The sequence below is a fragment of the Marmota monax genome, unplaced genomic scaffold (assembly GCF_021218885.2).
Source record: "Marmota monax isolate L192 unplaced genomic scaffold, Marmota_monax_Labrador192_F-V1.1 WCK01_AAM20220418_F8-fsc00001, whole genome shotgun sequence".
Lineage (NCBI taxonomy): Eukaryota > Metazoa > Chordata > Mammalia > Rodentia > Sciuridae > Marmota > Marmota monax.
In genome coordinates, this window is record NW_026693777.1 from 3,181,650 (window position 1) to 3,201,901 (window position 20,252).

Here is a 20,252-nt window from a genome sequence, read left to right on the forward strand (position 1 = left end):
GGTATTGAAAAGAAAGTAATAAAACACAATTTCCTTCTTGAAGATTACTAAAGTGAAAAATTTGTTGTTTTTTCTTCCTTTTTCTCCCTGCTTTGTACATTTTTTAAAAAATGTAGATTCTTTTTGTTTTGTTTTGTTTGTGGTCTTGGGAGTTGAACCCAGGGCGATGTGCATGCGAGGCAAGCACTCTACCAGCTGAGCTATAGCCGAGCCCCTGCTTTGTACATTTTTAAGTAGTTGAGATAGTATTTCATATATTATTTTGTAAGCTGTTCTTTTTGTTTTTATCTCAGCAAGAGACTCATTTGATTAAGAGGAAAAAGCTGCAAAGATTCAGAAGTGCCTTCCGTATAAGAGCATTTTTGATTCTGTTCATAAACCCTAAGTGGGTACTTCTTTGTCTCTTAAATTATTTTTGTGCTCAAGGAGAGATGAGGTTGAAGAGTTGCTCCCTAGTACATCTCAAAGTCAGTAATCATTCTTGCTCTCTAATTGAAGAATAAATGCCCAGTTTTACTCTGTGCTTTTTCCAGGCCTGTGTTAATCAGGATGCTGGATCTTTAGGCTTTCAGATAATTAGTGGCGGACATTTTGCTCTGGTTGTTCAATAACCTTTCCTTTTCCTTTTCAATGCTTTCTTATTTGTAATCAAAAGAGAAATTACATCAAAGAAGCAGGTTATACATTTATGTGGCTCAAATACCCTGACCTGTTTGTGTATTACTCAAGAACTGGGAGTATTTAACTTGGAAACCAGGTATGCAAGTAGAGATGAGAGCAGTATTTCCTTTTAACAAGAGACACACCCCGATCCAGGAGACCAATAGTGAAAAATGTCATGTGGCTGTTCTTCCTAGCTGGCTGCATTTCTTAGACAAAAGCAAAATTCAGCTAATATCAGAGACTGTGAGGGTTTTTGAGCTGATGCTTTTGGCTATCATTCAGTCTAAGGAAGATACTGTCTTGTCAAAGTTACTCTTACTATTCTCAGGAGAGAGGGCAATAGAAATCCACCGCAGTCACCAAATTCTCAAAAGTACCTTGAGTTATGATCATTCTAGAATGATAAATAAAAAGCAAGTGTAAGTTGGCTACAGGTTTTCTGTAATCCTAACCATGCTAAGAGCTTATTCCTGGCAGGAATGGATTTTTAAAATCCTCATCCTCACTGTCATTATCATCCTGGTCGTCGTTGTCATCGTCATCATCATCATCATCATCATACCTGGTATATATGAATAAGGAGCCAAAGAGGGCTACTTGATTGGACTCAACTGTCCATTTGGGGGATGCAGTGAGTTGTGGGCTAAATTGTGTCCCCCCAAATGTTCAAGTTCACACCCTGGATTCTACAAATGTGATTTTACTTGGAAATAGAGACTTCACAGATATAAACAAATTAAAATGAGCTCCAACTGGATTGTGGGGGTGTATCTCTAAATCCATGAATAGTGTGCTTTGAAGGAGGCCATGAGACACACAAGAAAGAGCAGCATGTGAAGATGGAGCAGAAGCTAGAGAGGTACAGCCACAAATCAAGGACCACCAAGCTTTGCAGAAACCAGAAGAGGCTGGGACGGACGCTTCCTTCCTATCAGAGGGAGTGGCTCTGCTGACACCTTGATTCTAGACGTTGAGCTTCCAGAACTGGGAGAAAATAAATTCCTGATGATTTAAGCTTCCACGTTTGTGGTTATTTTTCATGGCCCTTGGGAAATGAACACATAACACAGATGGGATTGATTTCTATCTACACTAAGTACACCCTTTTTTAGGAGGATTAGAGATCTTTTATGTTCTCAGACTGAGTGATAAACTGTTTTTTATTCATTATTGCTTCCCATGGATGGAAATGCAGAGGAGCTGCTGTAGTTCAGAGAAACTCATGTTCCTCTGTCTTAGGTTGGGTTTCCTCAGAAGCAGACACTGACATGAGGACTTGTGTACAGTACTTTCTTGGGAGATGATTCAAGGAAGCAGTAATAAAGAAGTGGGGGACTGGGATAGGGAAGGGAAGGAAGCAAATAAAGCACGAGTGACCTATGGGTTCTTTACTGTGGGCAACTGGGACTCAACCCCACTGGGAGGCTCTGGGAAATGATGTTGATACGCCTCAGCCCTTTCCCTGAGACAGGAATTGGAGTCTTTTTTTTTTTTTTTTTGCCTTAGATGCTCTATGTCTTACCCCCAAACATGCTGTCCTTGCTTATGCCAATGGAGTGAATGTTTGCAATTCTAAAACTCACTTTGTCCCCATAATATCCACCTCTTAATCTTTGCATTTGATCTCCAAAATCCTAACAGGGAGGGCTTTCCATGAATAGAACCAAATAGAATTATGTGTACTCTTTTACTTGTTTCCAGTATTATTAATGATTTTTTCTAGTCTTTCAAAATTTATGCATCATTCTAGAGGAAGCCCTCCTCCTGAATTTATTTCTTCATACCTATTTCCTAGATTAGAACTCTTAGTCCAGCTCTTGTCTATGTGTGCTATGCAAAATACTGGGTACTAGTCAAGAGACTAGATCTTCAAAGGGTAGATTTAAGGTCAAATACCCATGTCTGATTCTGCTTAAAGCACAGTAAAATAATTCTTTTGAGGATTTGAATTGAGAAACAACTTTCTAGGCATTAATGTCTACTTAATTGATATTTTTTAAAATAAAAATTTCAGTCTCTTAGCTGCTGAGTCAGAAGATTTACTTTAGAAATGTACTTCTATTCTTGGGAGGGGTAAACTTGCAAGGATATCTTCTCTTGCCAGTCTTATTCAACATTTTACTGGAAGTTCTAGCCATTGTAACAAGAGAGGAAAAAGCAATAAAAAGCATCTATTTTGGGAAAAAAAAAAGAAATGTACTTCTAAGTCTTGGGTTTGATCAGGCAAAGAACATCTATTAAAAAGTTAGCGAAATTATTTAATTGCTTCACAGAAGAATTGATGATTGGGATATATATATATATATATATATTGGTTCACACAGAAATACTTGCTCTAAAAGAACATGCTTTCTCCCCATCCACTCAGAGAGCCTTTGGGATGTTGCGAGTTTTTTACAAAAATTCAAGGCATGCAGAAAAGAAAAGTTCTATATCACCTCGAACAATACCAAGTGGCAATGGAACACCTGTCAAATGAACCTGGGTTTTGTTTCAGCAGCAGCAGCAGCAGCATTGAAACTTTCAAGGTGTGATGAATTATTATCCACCATCTGTTTTACAAAATGTTAATTCTTCTTGAACCAAAATTACAGTCCAGCAAATGAGCTCTGAGCAAAGCAAAAAGTCATCATTCATATGATGCTATAGAGAAAACTTGAGCCGGAAATTATTAGCACAAATGATTTGCCAGAAACAGAGTGGAATCTTATTAAAGACCAGAGAAAATGGTGAATTAGATAATGAGGAGCAAAACAAGCAGTCAGCTATAGGGAAAGGGAAAAATAATATTTCCAGAGGTTAAACCAGAGGATGTTTTTTATGTAGTTCTGTTCTTTATGAAAAAATTATCGACCATCTCTAAAAAAATCCACAACATGGTGTCTGTTTAGGGTTGTGAGTGTTGACTTATAAAACATTGTTGTCCTGGGCTCCTCTTTTCCCTGTGATTGTAGTGATATACTGTGTAGAGGGCATATATCTCTACTTTCTTTCGAACCTTCCTAAACTCTACATATTACTATTACATCATGAATACATCAACAACGCAGGAACATTTCCTAGAGACTGAACTATAAAGATTTCCTCCCTGGAAATTAGAATTAGATTCTTGAAAACCTTTGTGATAGGAAGAATTTTAGTTGAAAAACTAAAGGATATATGCAGGAGGATATAGGAATGGATCTCAAATATGACTCTGAAAGCTTTAATAAATATACATTTACTCCTATGTCTATGTCCATCTTGTGTCTGTGCTTTGCTTTACTTATATCTATTTTCCTATGTATCTGTCTGTGCCCACCTATTTATAGTCATTCAAACATCAGGCAGCATATCAAATGAAATATAAATACTTTTCCCATATCTAAGTTTTAAAAAACTGAGAAGGCGATGCAATGACTCCCAATTTCTTTAATCGTCAGATAACTTTCTGAGATGATGTTTCTTGATGATTTTGGTGGTAAACAAAGAAGTGAAGTGGATTTCCCTGAAGTGGAGTCCTCTAACTCTTTGGTCTCCAGAATCTTAGATTTTCTTCTTTTCTACCTTCTCTTATGAGCATAAAATTATGAGATTATTTCTTGAGGAGATTTATCAGCTCTTGGGATCCCTTTGAATGGTACCCTATGAAGGTCTAGGAATATCTTTCCTTCAATATAAAATGATTGTGTGTTTTTTTTTTGCTTATCACATTATAATATGTAATTTAAGAATTTTTGGAGTAATTCAGAAAAGGTCAAAGAAGAAAAATAAGTCATTCATAATTCTAGCATCCCAAAGCAGCTATTATTAATATTCTGATACATATTCTTCCAAGTAATATACTTCAAAACTTTCCACTTTCCAGATAATATTCTCATGACACAATGAGGTTAAAGTAACAGTAATTGTCTTAAACTCCACTGACTGGTGCTACCTTCGTTTGGTTGTAAAAGTCTGAGCCCTCCCTCAATTTCACACCACATTATTTTGGGCAGGTCTGAGTTGTCTCCTGCGGACTCTCACATAAGCCTGTCTTTGGCAATTCACTTTCACTCCATGAAACCTCTTCAAGAAGTAGGCATGGTGGCATGGGTAGCCTAAGTTCCCACTCTAAAATCTTAGCAATTACTGTAAAAGAGAGACACTTTTCCATTTGATTGTGACTAAAAGTATTAGTGAAAATTATGATGATCCTGTGCTTAGTAAGTCACTCCAGCCGGGGGAGTGGGCTTCTCTGACTGGCAGCTGCATTAGATCCTGAGTGACAGCTTTGTTTTCTTCTCACCCCAGAACCTAGAGAGGAGAGAGGGGGAGACTAGGCTAATCAGCAAGTAAGCCAGGACTGAAGGAAATTATGCAATCAGGGTGGAGAGGACTGGTTCCTAAAAAGACACTGGACAGACTAGACCAAACATCTAATACAGTATACATATTTCTAAATTTTGTTGTGATCATAGAATTTTATGCAGGGTATTTATTTTGCAAAGTCTCTTTGCACCACTTGTAAAATTGTATGAAATAAACTCCACCAAATGCTCAACCTTGGTTTATGTAGTTTATGGACTAAATTGTTCTGTGTCTCTATTCCTGAGATGTGAAATAAGGATGATGGTAACTCACCCCACAGGCTATAAGTATACAATATTGTTTGGCACATACTAGATGATCAGTAAATCTCAGCTAAAATAATCCTTACTATTACTACACTGCCTTTTTCTAAAAGCAGGTTTTGTGTTAGTATGAGGCCACTGGGCTCAATAAATGGGAGGGGGCAGGCACCAGGAAATTAGAGCCTTCAGGATATCAATTACAAATTACTGGTTTTTGTAATATAGTTAACTTATATATGTAATTTGATTTGCTTCAAAATGCTTTGCCAAACACTGGTTCTTGTTTTCATGATGCTGTGTTCCTCTGTGTCCTGACTGTTTTGTATTTGTATTCCTGTATCTGGGCCCATTCTCCCTTTTAGTCACACTTGGTATTTGGGTTTTCCTGTGAGTGGGAGGAACATTTTAAAATCCTTTCTGGAAGTCCTGGATGGAAAAAGATTCCCTATTGTGTTGCACCATAAGGTTTCCTGTGTAAGACTATTAACCCCAAGAGCTGGAGCTGATGAGTTCTGTTGTCTAAGTACTCGATGCTCAGAGTCATTTGCCTTCTCAAGCACCGCGTGGTACCAATATGTTCTTACCTGGTTAGAAGCTGTCACTTCCTGTGCAGTTGGCAGGAGGCAGAACAAGCCTGGATCCAGACTTTTATCCCATTTTATTAGCTAGTCACAGAGCAAAGCAGTGGTCACTCAAAGTGGTGGACCCAAGAGGCACACAGCTGTGGAAATGGGGAGAGACAATTTCATGTGTTTTCAGTGAAGAATTTATACATGCAGAAGAAATGCTGCAGGCTCTCTTCTCCTCCCAAAGGTTTCCAAGTGCCTGTTTAACCAAAACCCAATGCCTCCTGTTGGCCTTGACCTATGGCAAGGAACTTACCTGCTCTCCTTGAATTTCTATTACAGACTAGGCTGTAGGTGACTCATTTAAGAGTCAGGGTCAGAAGAGCTCTGGGTAATTAAATCGAGAGTGGCAGAATGAGGAGCCAGGTTCAGGCCTGTTTGACCATGAAGCCCATGTCTGAGAGGCATGATGTGGGAGTTAGGATGTGGGTTCTAAACATAGAGTCCCAGCTCTGTCATGCATTGGCTGTGTGATCATTGGCTAGTAACTTAATCTGTGTTTCCATTCCTAAGATATAAAGTGGGAATGATAAAAATATTTTGTTCATAGTGCTGTCATTGCCTTAAATAATTTACAGCCTGGTACATATTAAGTGCTTAATAAATATCTGTTGAAATGACCATTATTATTATTGCTACTCTGCTCTAATCTAGGAGAGGGCTTTAAAGTTTAGTGTGAGGGCATAGTAAATGGGAGGGGCAGGCACTCTGAAGATAGAATCCACAGGATTTCAAAGATGAGTTATTACTGAACCCCCCTCAGTGTTTCAGTATCTTTTCTTCATTATGTCTGGGTCTTGCTCAGGCTCAGTTTGAGCCATTTTCTAAAAAGAGACAGAATGTACTAAAATTCTAGCTGGGCAACAATTCCAACATTAAAAAGTGTGTCTGCCCCTAGGAAGTCATAAAAATTCATGGAACATTTCATCTTAAGAGTATAACTGATACAACAACAGAAAAAACACAACAGTGATACCCATTTACTAACATTTTTGGTATTTCTCAAGATAAATATATAATGCTGAATATTTTAATCCATTAAGATTTTTCATTTCATCTATGTTTAACAAATTAGATATTGCTATAAAGAGATTATGGAATCTAATACATCTAATTTAATTTTTCCTTAAATAATGGTTGGATAAATATTAAAATGAAAATTACTTTTCTTTTAAGCAAGGGAGATTTTTTTTTAAGTTGATTTTGCTTGGGATCTTATAATGTGTTGCAAAGCCTAAGGAACCCTGAAATGATGGAACAATCTTTCCAGTTACAGTAAAATAACTTGGAGTTCTTCAAAAAGAAATTGTGACATCTTGGCCCTTCCCAACTTTTCTGATACAGTTGGTGTGGAAGGTGTCTAGGTGTGAAAAGCTTCCCAGATGTGTCTGATGCCAGCCAAGACCCAAGACCCCAGACTCCAAACCAGCTAGAGGAGTGGTTTGTCGTTATCAAGATAGAAATTGACACTTATTGCATTTCTTAGTTGACCAAATTAATTTTGTGGAAACTTGCAGTTCACTATGGCAAAAGACACATGGTGCTGATCATTTCTTTTAGTGTGTACAACTGTTCTATGGCTGTGGTTGGGTGTTAAGAGGATGTGGGAGCAGTGGGATTTGCTAATGTTTTGCTTATTTTGTTTCATTAGAAAAGCATTTTTAGAAATGTACAGATATTTTGTATTTTTCAAAGGCATGAAAAGTAATCTTTGTAACCAGAAAAAGAATGTTGGGAAAAATCATAGCCAGCTGTTGCTTTTTAAAATGAGTTTTAAAAATTCCTTGTGGAGCCCAAGAAATATTATATTGTGTGGATGATCTTGTTTCTCACTCAGCAAACCTGAAATTCTATTAATTTAACTATTAACTGTATATTCACTTTTTTTTGCATTTTTAGCCATACACATATACTATACCATATATTTTTACTATAACCAATCCATATTTGCAATGTTTGATCTGATAAATTTGACCTGTATAGGTGCTCATAAAACCACCATAATTGAGATAGTGAATACATCTATCATGATCACACCAAAATTTGCTCTTAACCTTTTATAAACTTTTTCTCCTAATCCATATATATATATATATATAAAAGCAACAGGGAAGAATGACTACAAATTGAAACCTCCAAAACTCTGAGCTAAAAATTATACACACACACACACACACACACACACACATATCTATACATTTAGTTGTAGTTGGACACAATACCTTCATTTTATTTATTTATCTTTCACGTGATGCTGAGGATTGAACCCAGAGCTTCGCATATGCTAGGTGAGCACTCTACTGCTGCCACAATCTCAGCCCCTGACGTTTTTATTATACTTGGGTTGAGTATATGTTTGGGAGAAAGACCACTGAGATAAAGTGACATTGCATCATACATACTATTGACAAACCTTATCAATATTGATGTTAACTTTGGTCATCAGACTATGTAGTGTTTGCCAGGTTGTTGATTTTAAATCCACCACCCTTTTCATAATGCACCTTTTGGAATGAAGTCACTATGCATAGTTACATTTAAGGAATAAATAATTACATTCTACTGCCTTAAGTGTGGAGTATTTCATAAATTATTTGGACTTTTTGCATGGAAAATTTGTCTATTATATCTAACTTTTCATTCAATGGCTTTACATTAGTATAGATTCATGGGTATTCACGGGCATTTATTTTATACTTTGGATTTTTACCTAATATTACTTTATTAATTTTGTTGCCCAAGGTATTCCAGATTTGTTCCAGTTCTGATGCTCAGCATTTTACTGGAAGCTCTTACAGTTGGTTCCAGAATCCCTGTGACATATGCCCATCATTGTGGGTTTTCTTTTTTTAAAAACAAAACTTTCTTATTTTATATGTTAGATGTTCCTGGCTCGTCTTGTATATTTTCTGCCCTAGTTTTAGTATCAGCAACTTATCCTAAGAGCTCTGATTCCTTTTATTGGGGGAGAGTACTTAAGTCCAAGATCTAGGCATTAGATATGTTCCTTGCTGCTGGGCCTTCTCAGGTGTCAGAGCTAGAAGATGTATGTGTGTATTCTAAACTTGGTATACACACTTATCTAAAGTATTTCCAAATAACCAACTTTATCTGTATTAAACTAGAGTTCATAAAAATGTGTTACAGTTTGGATCTAGAATATTGCCCAAAGCCTCAGTCCCCAGCTTAGCCATATTTGATAGTAGAGGAACCTTTAAGTAGTGTGGCCTAGTGGGAGGTCTTAGATCTCTGGGGACATGGCCTAAAAGGAGTTGGTGGGAAGCTAGCTCCTTTCTATTTCTCTTACTTTCAGGCAGCATAAGGTGAGCAGCTTTTCCAACACATCATACACTCCCCACCATAATGTGTTCCTCACTACAGGCTCAAAAGCAACAGGGAGGAATGACTACAAATTGAAATCTCCAAAACTCTGAGCTAAAATAAACCTTTCCTATTTTTCAGTTGATCTATCTCAAGTATTTGTTATAATAATGGAAAGTTGACTAGCATAAGACATTTTTAACTCTAATCCCATACCACACGAATCTTTTTAGCATCCTCACCTTGTTTAGCTATAAGTTTATACCATCTGCCATTCATTTACTTCATTGTTCTGCTCCAATATAAACATAAAGTGCTTTCAGAATTGTTAACCCAACAAGAATTTTTTTTTCTCAACTAGATTATCTTGCTTATGTGCAGTTCCTATTTCCATTTATTTCCAAAATTTCTTAGGTCAGCATTTCATTACCCCATTCACTTCTGTGAGATTGTTTCATGCATTTGTAATACACTTAGATTCTTTTTACATCTCACATTCTCTGCTGGAACTCGCTGACCTCCTAAAAGATTTTTTAAAAAATTTGCATGTGTTGAAGTTTGCTTTTTGTGCTATAGAGTTCTATGGGTTTTGAAAAATGATTAATGTCTTGTGTTTACCATTAAAGTATTACATAGAATAGTTTCACTGCCCTAAAATATCCTCTGTTCCTCACCTATCCAACCTCCCTCTCCACTTCCTGAGACCCTGGCAACTCCTTATCTGTTTAACATTTCTATGGTGTTGCCTTTTTCAGGATGTGTTGAATTGAGATCATACAGCATAGAGCTAATTCAGACAGGCTTCTTTCTTTAGCAATATGTATTTAAGATTCATCAATTTTTTGTGGTTTCATAGCTCATCTCTTTTATCACTGTAGAGCATGCCTCTGTATGCATGAACTGCAGTTTGTTTATGTATTTAGCTATGGAAGGACATCCTGGTTGCTTCTGGTTTTTGATGATTACAAATAAAATTGTCATAAACATTCATAAGCAGTTTGGGCATGAACATATTTTTTAAATCAGCTGGTAAACACCTAGAAGTGTGATTACTAAATTGTAAGGAGATGTATGTGTGTATTCTGAATTGTAAGGAACGACTGTGTTTAGTTTCATAAAACTGCCAAACTTTCTTCCAAAGTAGTTGTCCCATTGAGTTGCCTGAGTCAGAGTGCCTGTTGCATTAGACCCTAGCAGCCTAGTCAATCCTTGATATTGTCAGTTTTTGGTTTTAGATTTTCTGTAGGTATTTAGGGGCACCACATTTTTTTAAAATTTGCAATTCCCTCATGAATAGTCACGTTGAGAACCTTTTCATATATATATTTGTCATCTGTAAATTTTCTCTGAGGATGTGTCTGTTCAGAACTTTTGTTTATGTTTTCACTGGGCTGTTCATTTTATATAGCTGAGTTTTAAAAATCCTTTGTTTAATCTGAAAACAAATCCTTAATCCTACATGTGCATTGCAAATATTTCCTCTTTGTAGCTTACCTTTTCATTCGCTTAAGAATGTTTTTCTCAGAGAAGTTTTTCATCTCAACAAAGTCTGATTTATCAGCTTTTTCTTTTGTGGATCATGTTATTGGTTTTGTGTTAAGACTCCCACCAAATCGAAAGTTAACTAGAGTTTCTCCTATGTTGTCTTCAGGATTAATGTATGGTATATTTTGAGTTAGTTTTTATGTTAGTTGTGAGATCTTTGTCTAGATTCATCTCTTCCACCTTCCCCTCCTCCTCCTTTTTCTTCTTTTTGTAAAGGAACATCCAATTGTTCTGGCACTATTTTTTGAAAAGCCTAAACTTTCTCTATTTAATTAATCGTCTTTTCTTCTTTTCAAAATTCGAAAGACTATATTTATGTGAGTATATTTTGGGCTGTTTATTTGATTCCACTGTTTTTTTTAACAAGATCACAGTGTCTTAATTACTCTAGCCTTATAATAAGTTTTGAAATAGGGAAGTGCCAGTCTTCCAACATTGTTCTTTTTCAGCATATATGTTGGCTGTCCTATCTTTAGCATTCCCATAGAATCTCAAATCAAAATGTCAATATCTGCAAAATAGCTTGCTGGTATTTTCATTGTGATCACGTGTTAAGGAGCTTTCTATCATTGTGACAAAATAAATAAGAAAAATAACTTATAAGGAAGAAAGATTTATTTTGACTCACAGGTTTGGGGTTTTTCAGTCCCTATTGCTTTGGGCCTGTGGTGACATGGTATATCATGGCCAGAGCACATGGTGGAGGAGGCATATTCACTTTCTGGTGACTAGAAAGGAAGGAGAGGGAGACAAGAGAGAAAGAAAGAAAGGGCCAGGGTTCCAGTATCTCCCAGGGCCATGCCCCCATGATCTAACTTCCTCCCACCATGAGCTAGAGACCAAGTCTTTAACACATTTGCCTTTAGAGGACACTCCATGTCTAAACTATAGCACATCACATAAAATCTTTTTAAAAATTTTACTTGAAGTTCTGGGAATTGAATTCAGGGTTTCATGCCTCTTAGGCAAGTGTTCTACAGCTGACCTACATCCATCCTATGCCCTGCATTAAATCTTTAGATCAAGTTAACAAAAATTGACATCTTAATTAAATTAAATATAGAGTCTGATTTGGACATGGAATATTACTCCATTTATTTAGATCTTTCATTTTTCTCATACTGTTTTATAGTTTTCTGTATATAGGGTCCTGTACATATTTTGTCAGATTCATACCTAAATGATTCATTTTAGGGGATGATATTGTAAAGGTATTGCATTTTAAATTTCAAATGGCAATTGTGCATAGAATTTAATTAATTGGGTATTGGTTCCATAAGTTTTTTGTCAATTCTTTGAGGTTTTATATATAGACAATCATTTCATCTATGAGAACAGACAATTTTCCCCCCAATGTATACACTCTTTTATTTCTTTTACTTATTTTATTGCACTAGTGAGTACTTACAATATGACATTGAATTGGAGTGATGAGAGAAGAAACTTTACATTATTTTTGGAATTTGGGAGCAAATAATAATTATTTAATTTATTATTAATTTTTGTGTTAATGTAGGTTTATAGATAAAGATGTTCTTTAACAAGTTAAAGAAGTATAAGTTGTAAGATGTTTGTCTAGGTTCTCTTCTTTCTCCTACTCTTTCCTGTATAGGGATATCCAATTGTTTTTGTACTACCTATTGAAGAGAGTACCCTGTCTTGATTTCTTTTGTAGTTTGGATTTGCAGCAATTCCTGGTTTGTTGAATTTGTTTTTATTATGCATGTGTGTTAGGATTTTGTCAAGTGCTTTGTCCTGTGTCAACTGGCATGATCAGATAATTTACCTAGTCTATTGATTGTGGATTATTAGGATTGATTTTCAAGCATTAAACTAACCTTGCCAACTTGGAAAAAAAATCCCAGTTATTTTTATATATTGTCAGATTTGATTTAATGGTATTTTGTTAAGGATCTTCACATCTCTATTCATGAGAGATGTTGGTTTTCAGTTTTCATTTCTTATAATATCTTGATCTGATTTTGATTTTAGGGTAATGCTGGCTTTATAGGATAAGTTAAGTATTCCTTCTGTTTCTATTTTTCTGAGGAGATGAGTGCCATAGCTGAGTCTAGTTCTGATGCTTTATTTCTTTTGGCTTCCCTCCTCCCACATCATTGTTGTACCTTGTGATTTTTTTGGTTGAAATCTGTACCTATGATATTGGATCCTAGGAACCCAAGTAAATAGGCCTGCATTTCGAGGATGTTCATGTGGCTTCAGACTTGTTTTGTTTGCTCTGACTGTGTGTTCACACCTCCTAGTTCCTTTAAGTGCCTTTGTTTTATTCTTCCTCTTGACTTAAATTATATCTCAAATTATCCTCCTCCACCATTATACTGGAGCCCCAATGATATGGTGATGAGTGGAGAGGGGAAGGAATCCCATAGTCCTGCAAGTCAATGTCAGGCTTTCAGTGGATCTGTGTCCATGGCCAGGACCTTCACAAGTGTTTCTTTTGTACAGCTTCTACTCCCTCTTCTACCCACTTAGGTGATACAATGGGGCGAGTGGGGGTTGGAGTTCCAGGGCTCTGCCCCAAATATCATAAAGCTTGCTGTTCTGGAGTAGGCCCTGGTGATAGACAGGGAGGCTCTGAGTACACTTCAGAAGAACTTTTCTTCTTTTTCCGCTGGAGACAACAAAGGATCTTTCCAGTTCAACAAAATTACCACTTCAGTGTTTCTACAGGTTTATGGCTGCAGTGGTTTCTGCTGCAGGTAGGCAGATTTAAGACATATTTACTTTATTACTGTTGCTTCTTTATGCTTCACCTGTTCTTTTTCTTCTGTTTCTGCCACTTCATCACCACATGCACACACACTCTCCTTGCCCCACAGACCTCTGAGAGAATGTTTCTATCTTTGTTTATATGATTTCAAAGTTTTGTAGTTTTATTCATTAAATATTTGATTTCTCTTGAAAATTTTGGTAGATATGAGTTAGTAATTTTTTTAATTTATTTTTTGTCCAAATGCCAGGCTGTTTTTTTTTAAATGATCTTTTACCTATTTACTTGAAATATCATTGCTCTTTGATATGAGTTGAAAAATATATATTCAGTTGAAAAATATATTCGATCTATTTCTGAACTCTCAAATTTGTTGCATTGATATGGAATTTTCTTTCCTGTGCCAGAACCAATTTTTAAAAGTGTATTTCACAATTTGGCAAGTTATTTATAAACATGTATTATAATAACACATTAATTATATAGATTGTTTTAAGGTTAATTAGTATCTTCACAACATTTATTTAGAATTTTCAATAATAGGTATATGTTTTTATTTATCATTTTGTATTCTAGGTAGAATTTAAAAACTTTTCTTTGTGTCCATCCTATACACTTCTAGTGTTAATTTTTAGCTATTTTGTCTCTTCATTGTATCTTCTTACCAGATATTTGCATATAGGAAAGCAATCTATTTTGGGAAATTAATTTTGTAACCACATATTTTGTTGAGTTATTTCCTTGTGTCTAATAGTTTTCTAGTTGTTTTTCTTGGGTTTATGATTATATAACCATATCATTTTCAAATGATGATAATTTTGTCTTTTCTATTTTTTGTCTCATTTATTTTTCTTGCCTAATGACGGTGGCCAATCATTTTTTACAACAATGTTATCTAATAGAGCATATTTTATTATAATAAATATTTCTTTAAACCATAATTATCTCATTGTTTTTCTAGATTACAAAGTCATAGTGGTAGAGACTTTTGTTCCTAATGTATAAAAAATGTAAGCATATGATAGGTAATCAACAGTTTAAATTAATCAATGATTTAGGCAGAACAAAATAAACTAGGTTGAGCTAAGATCAGTAGAGAAATATTTCAACTAGGTAAATTAACTTAGGCAACATGCTAATCCTTAAACTTTACAGGGACAGTAAAAGTCTCTGAAGGACTGGTGAGTCCCATAGTTGAAACCTGTGATTCTTGATCACCAATACCCTCAAAGAACTGTGTCCTTTAGGCCTATCTTAGGACAGGTGAAATAAGGGAACAAGGCAACTAGAGCTTTAATCTTTTAAAAATACTAACGTAGCAGAATGAGATGCAAAAACTCAACTCATGCATCCACAGGCAACTGATTTTTGACAAAGTTGCTAAGAATATACACTGACGTAAGGACAGTCTTAACAATAAATGATGTTGGAAAATTTAGATAGCTTCATGCAGAAGAATGAAACTAGACTCTTATCTCTCATCAGCTGCAAAAATCAACTCAAAAAGGATTAAAGACTTAAATATAAGACCTAAAATTGTAAAACTACTAGAATAAAACATGGGGAAAATGCTTCAGAACATTGGAATGAACAAGGATTTTTGTACAACAGCCCCAAAGTACATGACACAAAAGAAAATACAGACATATGGGTTTTAATCAAATTAAAATGCTTCAGCAAAGCAAAGCAAACAATCACGAGAGTGAAGAAACACCCCAAACAGTGGGAGAAAATATTTCAAATTATACATATGACAAGGGCTTAATATTAATTCAGAACACATATGGAACTTCAAAAACTTAAGAGTAAAAAACTAGATAACTCAATTAAAAATAAGTAGTAGACCTAAATAGACATTTTTAAAAAGAAGACATATAACTGGTCAAAAAGGATATGAAAAGTGTTCAGTAACAGAGAAATGCAGATCACAAACACAATGAGATATTATCTCACTCAAGCAATAATGGCTATTACAAAAAAACAACAACAACAAGATAACAAGTGCTGGTGAAAATGTGGAGAAAAATAAACACTTGCACACACTTGGTTGGTGGGGATGTCAATTAGTGTAGCCATTCTTGGAAACTGTATGGGGATTCCAAAAACATTAAAAACAGAATTACCATGTGGTCTCACAATCCCACTCTTGGCTATATATCTAAAGGAAATGAAATCAAAATGTCAAAGTGACAACTGTTTTCTCATTTATTGCAGCACTATTCACAGTAGTCAAGCAATGGAAACATCCTAAGTGTCCATCAACTGATGAATGGATAAAGGAAATATAATACATATACATAGTGAAATACTACTCAGTCATAAAAAGAATTAATACTTCCATTTGCAACAACATGGATGGCACTAGAGGTCATTATATTAAGTGAAATAAGCCAGGCTCGGGAAGATAAGTATCATATGATCTCACTCATACGTGGAATCTAAAAAGTAGTTGATCTCATAGAGATTAAGAATAAAACAGAGATTTTATCATTAAAATAAGGCTGGGGAGTGTAGGGGGAAAGATGAGGGAAGGTTAATCAATAGGTACTAAATTGTGGTTAGACAGAGTAAGAATTTCTAGTGCATTATTGCAAAGTAGGGTGACTATAATAGCAATTTTTTTTTTACTGTACATCTCAAAAAGGTAGAATAAAGGATTTTGAATGTTTTTGCCATAAAGACGTGATAAGTGTTTGAGGAGAGAGATTTTTAAAAATTCTTATGCAATATATACAGTATTAAAACATCACATGGTACCCATAATATGTACGATTTCTGTGTTGTTGTTAAAAATAAACATTTTAAAAAGTAAAGTGTGTTTCTGGAGGAGAAACAGGGGATGAGAAGTAGAGGTGTTCTGGATTCTCTGCAGCCACCCTGCAGCCTCAGAGCAGCAACTAGAAATATCCCCAGCTCCTGGATGGAACGCCAACAGTGGTTCTGTGGGTGAACAGAAGCTTGGCTCTTCTGTGTATAACAAGCATCAGGAGCCTTTGAAGAGTGTGGAGAGGCAGACATACATCAAAGGCAGTTCTGAGAACCCTCTCAGTGAGGCCTGCTAGAACATGGCGAGGGATAAAGCATCAGCACCAGCAGCATGAAAAAGACGGCTGCTGGTTGGAAAGCACCCAGAGTGAGAATTGCAACTGCAATAAATATACCAAAGACACCTGTGTTCTCGAGTTCTGAGCAGGGGCCAAAGTCTCACAATTTAATAGACTCTTAAAAATATGGGCAAACCCGAGACTAAAGGCCTTGCCTTGTGGCCTGATGGACAAGTGTCTCTGGCTTGGTAATGATTCCTGCAACCAAAATATGGTGCTCACAAATAATACTCTCCTTTTCAACTCTATTCCAGTAAGTCCTTTATCATGCATCTTTATTTCAGAGAAGATTGCTTGTAACTTTTCCATTAGAAAAATGAATATTATGATGGATTTCCTTTTTCCATTGAAGTTAATTGGCCATGGGCAATACTAATAAGCACTGTATCTAGTAGAAAGAAAAGCAGAGGGATGTTCACAAATTGCTATGGGCCAGCAGAGATTGTGGCTCATTTGAGGAACTGAGGCTTCTGATGAGTTGTGTTACTCAAGGCAGTCTCTGAATCCAGCAATTTATTTCCAAATGGAATTCATGCCTTCATTCTTTTTTGTCTCTTAATCCATTATTTGATTCATGAAACCCTTTGATATAGCATGTGGACAGTACTGTGGATTTGAAGATGAACAGACTTTCGTCCAGCTGGTATGGGAAATGGATCACTTTACTTTCTCTATATAGAACCTTTTAATTTCTTTTGGTCATAAATCTTTATGGAAATACTAAGTAGCAACAGACTCTCTCCCCAGTAAAAGTCATTTGAGCCTGATTTTACTTCGTATAGTTTCAGGGATGCACAGCTACCTGATGGTGCATGTTTGTGAGATATACCACCAGGAAGGCAATCAGCCTCAGGATTGATGATAGAAGGTGGTGAGCTTTATGCATCATAATAGTGAATTTTGTGTCTCTGACTAAAACTTTCTTGGATATTTCATTCTTATAATTCATTTTTCTCTTTTAATTCAAGCTTTTTAACATTTTCCTCTGTAGAATAGTATAGAAAAATTACTGAACAAAGGGATTCGTTGAGGATGGAGATCAAGCATTTTGTAATATTGGCAATTGGCTGAAGGTTTTCTACAACAGCATTCCATCCCTGGAGAGCTGGAAGACACTTTGTTTGGACTGATGCTAAGTCTTGCCTAGGGTCACATGCTGGTTAATAGTGGGTTGGGACACAGTATTCCTGATTTGACTTTTCATACCCTGATTCTGACTCTAGCTCTATCTTTAGGCTGAAAACTCCAGGAAAGTCTAACACATAACTTTTTTCTGAAGAAGCTAAGAATTTGTTTACCAGAATTGTTAGGAAAAAAGAGGGAGTTAGTGAGGTGTTTTCCTGCTTAAAATGAATGTGTTAAATATGCACCTGCCTCCACACAACACAATTTTATTTAAAGGTGGATAAAAATTTAAAAGAAGCAATTTATTTTACTTAAGACATAAAACAAATATTTTGTCCAGAGGAATATGATTTTTATTTTATTATTTTTAAGATTCTTTGAACAAAAGTTTTCTTTCTGTGATGTGGGACACTAGCATTGCCCATTTAGGGTTAAAAGTTGCTAAAGTCAGGAATTGAAATGCTGACAGCCTCATAACCTCAGGGGCCAAATGGTACCACAACAAGTTCTCACATTTTTTAACTTTAGAAGACCCTAGAGACTACTTTTATTGCATATTTTATGAAGCCATCTGTCTTTTTTTTTTTTACCAGAGCTAGTATATGTTCAAAACTTTAAATAATTTTTTTTTGTGTGTGTGTGTGTATGTGTGGCAATGGACCAACACTTCACCTTGTGTAGTGGCCAGCAGAAAATTTATAGCAGAAGGAGACTTGGGCACAGCTGAATCTAGCAGCTGCAGGGGTAGTCATGGCAATTGCAGTAGGTGGGCATTCCATGCTAGGTGCATTTTCCTAACTCAGCCAGGAATGATCAATGCCATCAGACATTTTAATTGACACATTCTTTTTAGGGATCTTTCTTTGGATTTGCTAACATGCTGTCATTTAAAATTCTTCACATTTCAAATGAGACTCCATAAAGTGAAAGGATCCCTTCCAATCCATATTTTGCTTCCTGGGAGTGAGTGAGGGGCAAGTTATGAAAGACCAGTGCTTTGCTGGTGGTAAAGCACTAGAGTAGCCATGCAAAAAAAGTGGTTTTAGCTTCTGTGGAACTTAAATATAACTCCCAAACCAGATGTTTACAATGCAAGTCCTAGCATATTTGAGTATAAAGTACAAAGGGCTTGGTATAGGAAAAGCATTCAGTGCAGTCACTTATCTACATATAGGCTACCTCCTACTGCTACTTTACACTTTTAAATTCAATGTAAAAATCATCAGTCATAATTTATATCCATGTGAATGGAGATGTTCCTAAGGCCATTTCATATTGATTGTGAAAGATGCTGTAATCTCTAAAATAATATAGGTCATCCTAGTAAGAATACAAGAATAGAGGAACTTGTAATTTTAATCAAAGCTGCCAGCAGAATTTTCCCCATTTTTTAGGAACATATTAACAGTGCCTTTTGAGAGGATTGTGAATGTTCAGGGTTAAAAGTGAATGTACATTTTTTTTTTGTCAGAAGTTGATCCAAAGAAATAAGTTTGGAATAGAACATGTGCTGTTGGTGTTTTGGGATGAGAATAATAGTGCTGGTAGGCAGCAGGAAAATGTCCAGGAATGAATGAGTGGTAAAAGCCTCTCAGAAATTTAGGTCAGTGGTTGTCAAATCCAGGTGCCTAAGAATTACTTGGTGGACTTGTAATAAAAGTAGGGTTCTAACACCTGCTCCCAAGTGTCCCATATTGTGAACCAATGGACACTACACTCTGACCTTGCCTTGTGTGCTAATATTCCTAGATCCATCTGAATAATAATAACAACCTACAAAATACAGGAATTCTGCAACTTGTTTTTAAGTCACAATATAGGAACATATTTTGTTTCAAAGTAGGCAAAAAGAATACATGAATTATATTTTAAAAATTTAAATGGCATAGCAGTAGCATGATGATGTAGATTACAATAAGCATTTTATTTTTACAGAAAATATACAAAGTATTTTTATTAAAATTTGATATATGTGAACAACTGCCCTCTACATAAAAATGATCGATTCTCTAAACATAGCTCATTAGTATCCAATTATTCTTAATTTTCAGGTTATTTATGGGCTACAGCCAGCAATCTCCCTCCTTCATATCATCATCTTCTTAACTATATTAGTGTGTATTACAAACCAGCCTCAAAATCAACACAGTTTTAATAAAACATAGAACATAATACTTTTTATTAATATATACCTTTGATCAATAATAGGCTGACAGAAAAATAAAGGCAGTTTTTACATGAAAGACAGAATATATTGACAGAAAAACTGCTATATTTAATACATCATTTATCTATTACCCCAGACTCCAAAGATGACAAATACCTTCCCTTCCACACAGAGGCAGACATCCTTCTTGATTATCTCTTTCCCCAGTTAAATCAGATGCTACCTCAGAATCCTTCTCAACAAAGACATACACCACCAAGCTCTCAGAGTTGTCATGAGAGTGAAATTGTATTTGTCATACCCGCCCCACCCAAACAAAAAGCATTTCTCTCTTTTTCTCTTTCAACTTTTCAGAAACAATGGTCCATATAATTCATA